The sequence below is a fragment of the Vigna angularis genome, chromosome 1, assembly GCF_016808095.1.
Source record: "Vigna angularis cultivar LongXiaoDou No.4 chromosome 1, ASM1680809v1, whole genome shotgun sequence".
Lineage (NCBI taxonomy): Eukaryota > Viridiplantae > Streptophyta > Magnoliopsida > Fabales > Fabaceae > Vigna > Vigna angularis.
Window position 1 is genome coordinate 17,727,500 of NC_068970.1, and position 11,637 is coordinate 17,739,136.

Genomic DNA, 11,637 nt, shown 5'->3' on the forward strand with positions numbered 1-11,637 from the left:
TGAGCCGTGAGCCTCATCCTATCTTATTATAGAAGAAAGGGTAACAGTTGAAGTGTCAATGCCTCACATCCTTGTAAGAGTAGTATTTGGTACTTTCATAGGGAGCGTAAGGAGCTGAATATATACGAACACGTTTATCTCACTAGGAAGGAAACCCATGTATGCGATGATGATGTGCCGTCTTAAAAAATCCTCACATGACAATAACAAGGAACCTAATCTTATTATGGTTTGTTTTGTTTCCCAGTAGAAGTTGAATAACTGAAATTAAAACAATGGGAAATATGAGCATGATAAGTGAGTTAACGTAGAAAAGTATAAAATATAAATGTAATGGGGTTGTAAGTGTAACAGTAAAGAAAAGGTAACTAGGGTAGCTGAAATGAAGACAAGGTTGCCGGAATCTAGTATTCACGCCAGACAAGGTCGCAGGAATGGATGGGAAAAATTCCCTGAAGGCATAAATCGATTGGATTGGTAACGCCCCAGAAAGCGAGGAGCAGACGTCTGCGGTTAAAAGATTTGCATACTGGTAAACTTTAATCTCTGCTATTCAAACAATAAAGTTGAAAGTTTTCCAATACTATTTGCGAAGCCATTCATCAATTATATTCAGAACCAAATTATGAAATTCTGACAAGCCAGAAACACAACATGATTGCAACCTGCGAAGGGTCAGAGGGATGGAGAACACTCTTTGGACAAAATGATTCACGTATAACCATTACATTCTCCTTTATTTCTTATTTCTTTTATTTTAACATATATACTCATACATTCTGCCTTACTATGTCTAATCATTTAAAACCCTTTTTTTTTCTAATAATACATCTATATTAAACTTTAAAATACTTTTATATATATATATATATATATATATATATATATATATATATATATATATATATATTCAAATGGAAACATATAATGTTAAAAGAAATCTCTAGAACCCTTTTCTCTACAAATGGTACAGTATATTGGGTTCCTACCATTGAAAATAATATTTGAATTGATGATTCTCCCTTTTAATTTGATCCCTACCAGCAGTGTACTAGAGTCAACATAAGCATATTCCGCTTTGAGCATTCCTAGTTTTGAAGTACTTGCTACCACACCATCACCCCCATGCACGCAGATTCAGACGTTCCAACACCAGTATTAAAATACCGTTAAGCCAACCCTGTCCTCAATGTTAAACCATTAATAAAACAACCTTATTATAAAAGAAACCAGAAATATGTGTACTTTGCGTTGTTCTTCGCTTCTTCCTCGTTTTCTTTTCCTGTATATTTGGCGAAATTTAAGCCGAGAAGATGATAAAGTTACATATCTATCTGCTCCTGCTAGACAGAATGCTATGTAGAGAACACGAAGTGTGAGCATGACACCATCGATAGCCATTAGGTGTTCCAGCGAGCTAGCATCATGGTTTATTAAGTTGGGATGAATTTATTTTATGTTATAAATACTAAATACTGAAGAAAAATAAACTTCTCTGCTAATTAAAAAAATAGCAATGTGCATAGTTAAAAAGAATAAGTATTCATCATTAGTTTATGTTTAATTAATAATTTAGTTCGGAAGATTTAGATTTTTTAATTCAAGTTCGTTTATATATTGTTTTTTACTCAATTGGTTTTATTTTTAAAATATTCTCAATTGAGTTTATGTTTTTAAGAAAAATATTTAAAATGACATTTTCTGTTAAATTAGTATTATCGTGATTTGGAAGTGTCTTGTATCAAAATCTAGATCCATCCCGTGTTAAAATTTAGGTATGTCATGTATTAAAATTTCGATTTAAAATTTGAGTTATTTTCTACTTAAAAGGTATTATATGTCAAAACCAGACAAATTTTTTTAAAAAATGGTCTAGATTTTGACCCTTAGCATTTTCAGACAGAGTTAAGATAAAGTGACATCATAACATGAACTCAATTGAGCTAGAAACCAATATAAAGAACAAAATAAATCATAGACCAAAATATAGGAACAAATTATTAATTAAACCTTAAATTTAATTTTAAATATTAGAAATTAAAGTAATTTTTTTAAGTACAAATTTAATTTATTTTTCAAACTATGCAATATTGTTAACTTCCTTCTTAGAGTATTTTTACGAAAAGAAATCCTTAAAATTGTAAATTAAAAAATAGTCCTATTTACATTTAAATATCTTAAGAAATATTTTTTAAAATTAAAAATTTTGTGAACATTGATTTCAGAAAAATAAAATAAAAGCTTTAATATATATATATATATATATATATTAAAAATTCCTAATAAATTTTACTTGAATTCTTTTAATATTACATTACCTATTTTAAATATTATTTGTTTTAGTTAAATTATTTCAAATGAATTTAAAAAAGCTCATGTCAGATATATAGTTAGTATTACATGAATATTTTATTATAAAAGGAAAAAAATATTAAAGACTAGACCAAATTCATGATAAAATTATATTACACCTATTACGAAAAAAATTCATCATTTGTTTACAAAAATCATTCCACACGAACTTCATATACGAAAAAAAAAAAGATAAGTTCCTCGTCATATTAAAAAAATTATCATTACTTCGTCTTCTCTCATTCCAACCAAAATTCTTAGTATTAACCTTTTTTTTCCTATCCTATTGAATTAGCTCATATATAATCTTCTTTAGGATTGAAATATTCATTCTCATCAAACATATTAATTTATTTAGAAATTATTTTAAATTTCTATACAAAACTGAGTTTCCTTAGATATCAAAAAATTAAGAATCATCGTCAAATTACTATAAATTGAATCTAATTATTGTAAATCCTGGAAACTATTCATAATAAGAATAACATCCTAAAAAAACATATTAGTCAAAGAATTAAATTCTAGTTACACATTACAATCTAGATTTAAATTCTTAATAAGAGAATATCCATTTGTAATATAAATATTATTATAATTAACTATCACTTATTTAAGTTGTGATAGAGCAATAACTTGTATTATAAAATATTAAATCATACGTTACCCAGATATAACATGAATATTAATTAACTTATTTTTCCTTTTTCATTTATAGACTCAAATTTTATTGTGATCGAAGGTCTCATTTAGATATGTTAGTGTTACCTTTTTTTACTTCTTTTTGTTATAACAATTATACTTTATTTTTCAAGAACCACATAAATTAAAACTTAATATTGAGAAATTACTTTTAGCTGTGTGATTTCTACTACCTTAAACAAATAACAAAGTAACACACAATTTGACACAAACTATTAAGTAAATATGTCAATTATGAGAGATTATAATGCCTAAACACTATATAGGTTTGCACCACATTGTCGAACAATACTCAAGCAATGAAAAGTCTGAAGTAGTAGCTTGTAGCAATTTGAAGTACATAAAACAATATATAGCCACCCTCCCTGAACCTCAAGCAATAACAAAGAAATTGAACTAGTAAGTCACTATTGATCGGAAATACATTCGATAGTAAAAGTTCCCCAACCTCAAGTAATATAATCAAGAACTTAGAGTAATAGGTTAGTAATGATTTGAACTATATCAAACAATACACAATGTAATTTTTAATTTTAGCATGACACGATTCAGTGTTCAACCATATGGAACAATGATTATACCAACCTAAAAATAATTAATATTTCACATATTTGAATGAGATTCACCCAATCATAAACATTAATGAAACGACGATTCAAGTATGTATACATGTAAACACCTTGTATAAATATCAAAATATTAAACGTTTATAATAATAATAATATTAATTTTAGAAGATAAAATTAATTTTAAAAATTTAATAATCTGTATTAATAAGTAATTAAATAAAGAAAAACTATTATATTTTGAATAAAAACTATTATTGAACGTCATTAATTATTTTAAATTTTCCTTCTCAACGTAAAATATTTTGAATAAAAACTATTGATTATATCTATTAATTTATTTATTTTTTTCCTTATTTATTTCAATATGGTTATTTACTTAAAAAAGATATATTTTTTCCTTCTCTTTTCTCATTAATCTAACATGGTGTATTCTATCACGAATTTTAATTTTTGTGAACTTATATTAAAATATTCAATAAATATTGAAATTTGTCACAGTTGTTAGTGTAAAAATATTAAATACGGAGATAACTTCTGTCAAAAAAAATATAAAAAAAAAAAGACATGAGATATTTGATATAAAATTTTCAGTGGAGAGGATTATTTCTTGTCCGTTAGTTACTTTTTGAAAACAATCTTTTTGCACCTAGCATCGTCACAGCCTTTAACAACATTCACTAATTTGGATCTTAGTTTGAAAGCTATGTTTCAGCTCTTCCAGTTTTTAGGTGTCCCCAAAACCAATCAGTGTCAAATGTTTTTTCGTCTATTAAATTTGATCATATTTCAGTCTCAATACAATGAATCAATCCAATCAATCCACTTCTGCTGCATCTTCTTTTTACTCTCATACATTCCTTCATGTAAAAATAAATACTAAATATTTGTTTTTGACTTTTGCAATTCTTTCTGAGTTTCATTGATTTCTTTTTTGATATTAATATACAAATTATCTAAGTGGACCATGTAACATCCTAATTATATAATATTAAATTATAAATGAGCTGTTACATAATTAATAAAATAGAACAATTAATTAATATAATAAGAAGTAAAAATTTCTTCATAGTTATACAAAATATAACTACAAAATATAACTTTATACTAGTCTATGGAAAACTAGGTATTTGTCGTCCTTCCGTCTAAAGTCTGTTCTACAGTCACCTCATCACCCTCCGCTCACACTCATCGGATGATCATAACAGAATAAGAAGCATAAGAACATACAAACAATGTACAAACAAAAAGGGTAAGCTATTGATACAAAATTATCCATATAATACCATAACATCACAAGCACGAAACATATCTTAGAAGTGGGTTTTAAGCCTAACTCAACCCCACAAAACCGGCTTGTAGGGTGAGGTTTGCACCCCCTTATAAACTAAGAATTGACCTTATCTCTAGTCGATGTGGGACTTCCAACAACATAATTCACATACCACAATCAAAAACATCTTAAACATTCCAAGACCTAAACTGGACTATCTAGATTTTGTATGAATGTCGAACTATGACGTGTTGTGCACTTGTGGTGGTCTCTACTGCTTTGTGAAGTTATTGTCAATTGGTTTCACCCTACCATACTTATAAGGTTAGTTTGTGTCACGTCTTAGGCCATACTGAAAGCACCTAGGCTAAGACCTCCTGCTACTCTCACCACATGTATCAATCCTCTCTACTTGAGAATGAATTATCATTAGAGTGTTAGGATAACCCACATGACTGAGTTCCCTGCATTCATACTAACACTTTGAAACCACCAATAAGAAATTCCTCTTTGAAATTCTTTTTTATACTTTCCATTCATATATATATATACACACACACAACTTCATGTAACACAACAAAACTTACATGAAACCATTATACATTTATCAAAGGATCCAAAACAATGTATTCACAATTCACAAAACAACCTAAAACCTGAAAACCAAGAACCTGAAAAAGGGCGTCCAGCGCTTGGAATGGGGCGCCCAAGCGCAAAACTCACTGGAAAAAGGTGCCTAGGAGGCATTCAAGGGCGCTTACCGCCAAAGCTTGGGAAAGAAGGATGCTCAGAGCACTTAGCGCCAAAGCTTGCACAAAAAAGGTGCTCCAGGGGTACTCTTCACATGTGTTTAACTTATTCCTAGGACCTCCTAGACCCTGAGAAACATTGAAAAATACATTTCTAACTCAAATTGACCACTCTAAACCAATTCAACTACTCTAAGTTATCCAATCTCAAACCTACACCTTCTAACACCAAATGTTGTAAAATAATAGCATGAACAAGTCATAATAGACCAAAAAACACACTCAAAGACTTTAGTTTCCTCATAGACTCTCTACTTTCAATTTTGACATGTCAAAACCCATAATTTGAACTTAAAGCCTTATAAAACCACCACATTTACTAATATCTATTTCTTTATAGATTTTTATCAACTCAAAGTGCTAACAAGTATCAAATAAAATATAACCAGATCTGCGACATCGAATTTCTCAATCCAAACCCTATCTCACAAACTTACCTATCAAAACCTCATTTTTAACCCCAAAATCTATGTCTTTAACAACTCAACATTCCTTAAACCTTGCTACCAATTTCAAACATCAAAGCAAAATTATAACATATAATTCATCACAACAATATAATCCAAATTACATCACAACCAAATTAAATCATCAATTAATCAACTACACACATTTAAATGAATTAACATTATCATAATTATTAAAATTATAACTAAATCAGTTTAACCTACATACAAGCACCAAACTTACACCACAAACATGCTTTAAAGTTAGATATCTAGTCTCCCTTACCTTACACCAAAGATACAAGGCTCTAAGAACGTTCTTCATTTGCTTCTCGCACAAGAAACTCTAAAAACACTACGAATCACCAAATTGTGACCCCATATTGACAAAGAATCAAGAAAGAAACACAAATGATACATGTGAAAGAGGTTTCCTAAGCATGATCATAAACTGATAATTAAAGGAAAAAACAATAGAAACTTAATTGCTCTAAACCAAGAATTGATCGGTAGAGAATGAAGATTACTCAACTGTGAATTTCTAAAAACTTTATACTTGTCAAATAAATGATCGATGAATCAGATATCTTAGAGAAAAGTAAGAAAGAAAAGTGAGAAAGAAGTAAGATGAAGAGTTTTTGAGGAATGATTTGTTTTAATAATAAGACGTGTTTAAAATTTTTTATTTATATTATTAATTTATTTTAAAATAAAATACTCGATTTTATCATTTTAAAATATCTATCTACTTTAATACTTTGATTTTTAAATTCTTACATACCATTTTTATATCGCTTGACCAACCTATATATTAGACACTTCAATAACGAGTATAGATAATTTTTTTCTCTACTTCATACAACTAACTAACATGTTATATAACTAATCCATAACGATAAGCTAGATCAAAATTTTATACTTTTCTTGTCAAGAGTACTGTAAAATAGTGTGTAAATAAACATTCGCCACGTGTTAAATTCTTATATGATAAAAAATTATAACCTTTGTGTAACAAAATATGAAGGTTTAAACTCTCATTTGGTTCTCATATTTGTTGGTCAATCTCAAATGAGTCATCGTTTTTTTTTTCGGTCTCAATTGGGTCCATAAACTTGTAAAGTTGAGCCAATTAAGCCATGTTCGTTAAGTTTTCACCGACGCCGTTTACGATTGCTGACATGGTGCACGCTGATGTAAAAATATTTTATTATGTGGATTTTTTTTTTAAAATTAAGAGTTTTTGACGTGGCAAAATTTATTCCTAATTGAACCAAGGAATTTGTCCTCCAGAACCTCACCTCCCTCACTGTCTCCGGCGTCTAAATCAAAGCCTCCGACCCCTTCGTCATCTTTCGCAGGGAGCAAGTTTAATTGGATTTTTACTGTAAGAAAAATCAATTTGTATCAATTGAGGTTGTTTGCTTGATGGTCCTTCGACCCTGCGAGTGGTGTAGAGAGACTTCTACTTAGGCCTTTCACTTTGTTCTTCTCTTTTTGGGAACAATGGCTTAAGTAGGTCTTCCTTATTAGAACCTGATGCCAAACACAAAAGAAAAAAAAAGGGATTTGTGGTCTTTTTAGTCAGAAAAGCAATTCACAGTTTATTGCACTCCCGCCCGTGTTTGTCATATTTGATTTTATTAGTTATTCTATCTCCTTTGCGTTAATGTCCTCTTTCTTGCAAATCTGGTGCACGATTTCTTGGCATTATTGTGATAAGAATTTGAAGCGAACCAGTGTTACTACGTTTAACAAACATAACAATGTGACCATGGATACAACATTAATGTTGAATTATTGATATTAATGTTGAGTTATGAGAGCTTTAAATGTTATTGAAATACTCAAGGTTGTCTAAATAAGAAGATTTCTGAGCACAATCAGGAGATTTAGTTGCACTATTTACATCATTTTCATCCACGAAATCCTCTAAATCTCCAGTGAGGTCACTGTTCTTTACGTCCAACTCCTCCTTGATTGAAGTCCAACCCATGAAATTTGAGAGAGTCATTCAAGGTGGTGTATCTGAAGAGTGAATGTTAGAATTTTCTTCCTCAGAGTTTGGGGAAGTCCTCCCAGATATTGGTAAAGAATCCACTGAAACCAACAATTATCTTTCCTCCGCACACAAGCCTTCAACCTGCAAGAGAAATACAGAGATCTAGAAACCCAATTGGAGTAGAAGTTGTCGTTGTAGAGACCACCCAACTCGCGATCTCCACCATGCCTGAACACCATCTTCGCACATCACCATCAACACGCATCTGTAGAGAGAACCAAACCGCGAACATCTTCTCAATTGCGACCTCCATCATCATTCTCACGCAACCTTGGCAGCTTGCACCTCCATTCGAAACCTGCACACATATTCGAAACCCTAATCACAAAGGGAAAACCCTATAATTTTAACATAAACCAATTAAATTTTGTCATTTCATAATCTTTTAATTTAAATAAAAACTCTACGTAATCAAACAATACACATCAACATATTAAGTGGGCAGACACCATGTCAGCAATTGTAACCGGCGTCAATAAAAACTTAACAGACATGACTTAATTGACTCAATTTTACAAATTTATGAACCCAATTGAGACTGAAAAAAAAATGATGACTTATTTGACATTGACCAACAAATATGAGAAGGTTTAAACCAAATATTAATTATTGCAAACATTAGTGTTTGAGGTCTACGTTCTTAACATAGTACCTGTTAATATTTTAAATGTTAGGGTATAATATATTATAAGATTGTCGATAACTGCACAATTCAGTTTTCATTAATTAATCAGTAATCTTCTGGTAATGAATATCCATTGCAGTTTGAAGTGGTGAATAACTTCATCATGTTTCTTTGAAGTTTACATGACCTGCAGACTTGAATAAAGTGAAAAATTGGAAATCATTAATGAGTGGCCCCTTGCTAGCAACAGCATTGCAGAGTGAATTAATCTAAAGTTGGTGTTGAAAAGGCTTTGGTCATTTTGATCACTTCCTTTAGTTGTACTAACAGGATCAGCACCTTGTATTATAAAGTTGCTGCATAAAATTGATGATCAGATATCTAGAAATGCGTTCTAGGAAGAATCAGCAAGATTATGATCCACACCTGTAGATGTAGCCAAGGTTCCCATCATAGTATGTTGTTCCACAGAAAGAAACTCCATTATTCTGTCACCCAATTAATGTGATAAAGTTCTATCCTTTGACATGTCCCTGCATCACACTGCGGATGAGAGTTCACTTCACCATGTCCACGTGTTTAGTGCAACACTCATTCAAATTCAAGTTTTAATAACAAGCATTAAGTGAAAACTGAAAAGCAACACTAGTAAAGTATGATGAAAATAACATTTTTTTTTCTGAATTAATTAAGAGGATTTCTTAAAGGAATTTGATAGGACTTTAAGGTTGTGCTCTTTTAGAAAGAAGAATTTGAGGAAAATGGATAAGATGGATTTGGATGGATTTAAACATGAATTTTATTTTGTTAAGAAATTTAAAAATCACGATAAAATGAATTTAAAAATAAAGTTTGAGGAAATGGATGATATGATAAATAAAAAAAGTTTTAATAAATTAAAAAATAAGATTATTAAATTATTTTTAATGCTTGTTATTTATAGACGAAAAAAAGATAGTTATAACATTATTGAAACAAAAATATAGTCTATCTATTAATGAAAAACATTACAATATTTAAAGCTTGAAAAATAACAACCCTCTAACCACTTGATCCTAGTTTTTTTTGTAGAACTTTTCAAAGACAAGAGAATTTGTAAGAAATCCAATGTTTACGAATTTTTATAGAAAATTCATTTTACGAAATATAATTTTTTAAATAATATAACCCTAATTATGTCAACGAATTTGTGATAAATTTATTTAAACCTTTTTTATGTTTTTTGTTTTTGTATGCGTTAACTCTGCATGCACTTTTATCTCCTCGTATATATCATAATTATATATATATATATATATATATATATATATATATATATATATATATATATATATATATATATATATATATATATATATATATATATGGGGTTTGCTAACGCGCGTACGCCTGTTTTTCAGTTGGTACGTTTTAGCAATGTGTACCGGGTTTTAGTGGACAAAAATATCCTTATATATCATGGATTCTAAGTTTTAAGGTTAAGGGTATTTTAATAATTTTCATTCTCAAAACTAAAAAAAAAAAAAAAGAAACCTCCAAACTCTTACTCACCTCTCTCATTCCTCTCAACCCTTTCTTTTTCATCTTTTTCACTCCAATCTTTTCTCTGTCATCCCTACTGTAGCCCCATTTGAAAAAATCAAAAATTTCTCTCAACCTTTTCTCTTTCATCTTTCTCACTCCAATCTTTTCTCTGTCATCCCTACTGTAGCCCCAATTGAAAAAATCAAAAATCAAAATCACTTGCCGTTAAACCATCTTACAAAAAAATTATTTTATAATGAGTTTTCATCTTATAATTTTTGTCTTATCTAATTTTATCCAATTTTCACAAGCATAAAAGAATTGAAAATTGACCTGGAAAAAATCAGAAATACTCGTTGTTAAACAATTTCTTACAAAAAATGATTTTATAATGAGTTTTTATTTTATGATTTTTGTCTTATCTAATTTTATCTAATTTTCACAAGCATAATGACATCAAAGGAATTGGTAATTGGCCTTGAAAAAAATCAGAAACACTCATTGTTAAACAATTTCTTACAAAAAATGACTTTATAATGAGTTTTCATTTTATAATTTTTGTCGTATATAATTTTATCTAATTTTCAGAAGCATAATGACATCCAAAAGAATTGGTAATTGGCCTTGAAGGAGTTTTTTAGAGATGATGAAATTAGAGAGGTTAGTGAAGATGGTGAAATTGAAGAGATCTTGAATGAACCTTTGCATGAAGGTGAATATGTCAATGACTCAACTCTTTACAAAGGCAAATTGTTTAAAGGCAAATGTTTTTTATTTTTTCAATTGGAACTACAGTAGCGATAACAGAGAAAAGGTTGGAGTGAAAAAGATGAAAGAGAAAAGGTTGGAGTGAAAAAGATGAAAGAGAAAAGGTTGAGAGAAATTTTTGATTTTTTCAATTGGGGCTACAGTAGGGATGAGTAAGGGTTTGGGGGTTTCTTTTTTTTTTTTTTTAGTTTTGAGAATGAAAATTATTAAAATACCCTTAGAATCCATGATATATAAGGATATTTTTGTCTACTAAAACCCGGTACACATTGCTAAAACGTACCAACTGAAAAACAGGCGTACGCGCGTTAGCAAACCCATATATATATATATATATATATATATATATATATATATATATATATATATATATATATATATATATATATATATATATATATATATATATATATATATATATATATATATATATATATATATATATATATACACACACACACACGATACATGATAAGTTAAACAATTTAAATATTTGTTAATCCACAAATTATATGG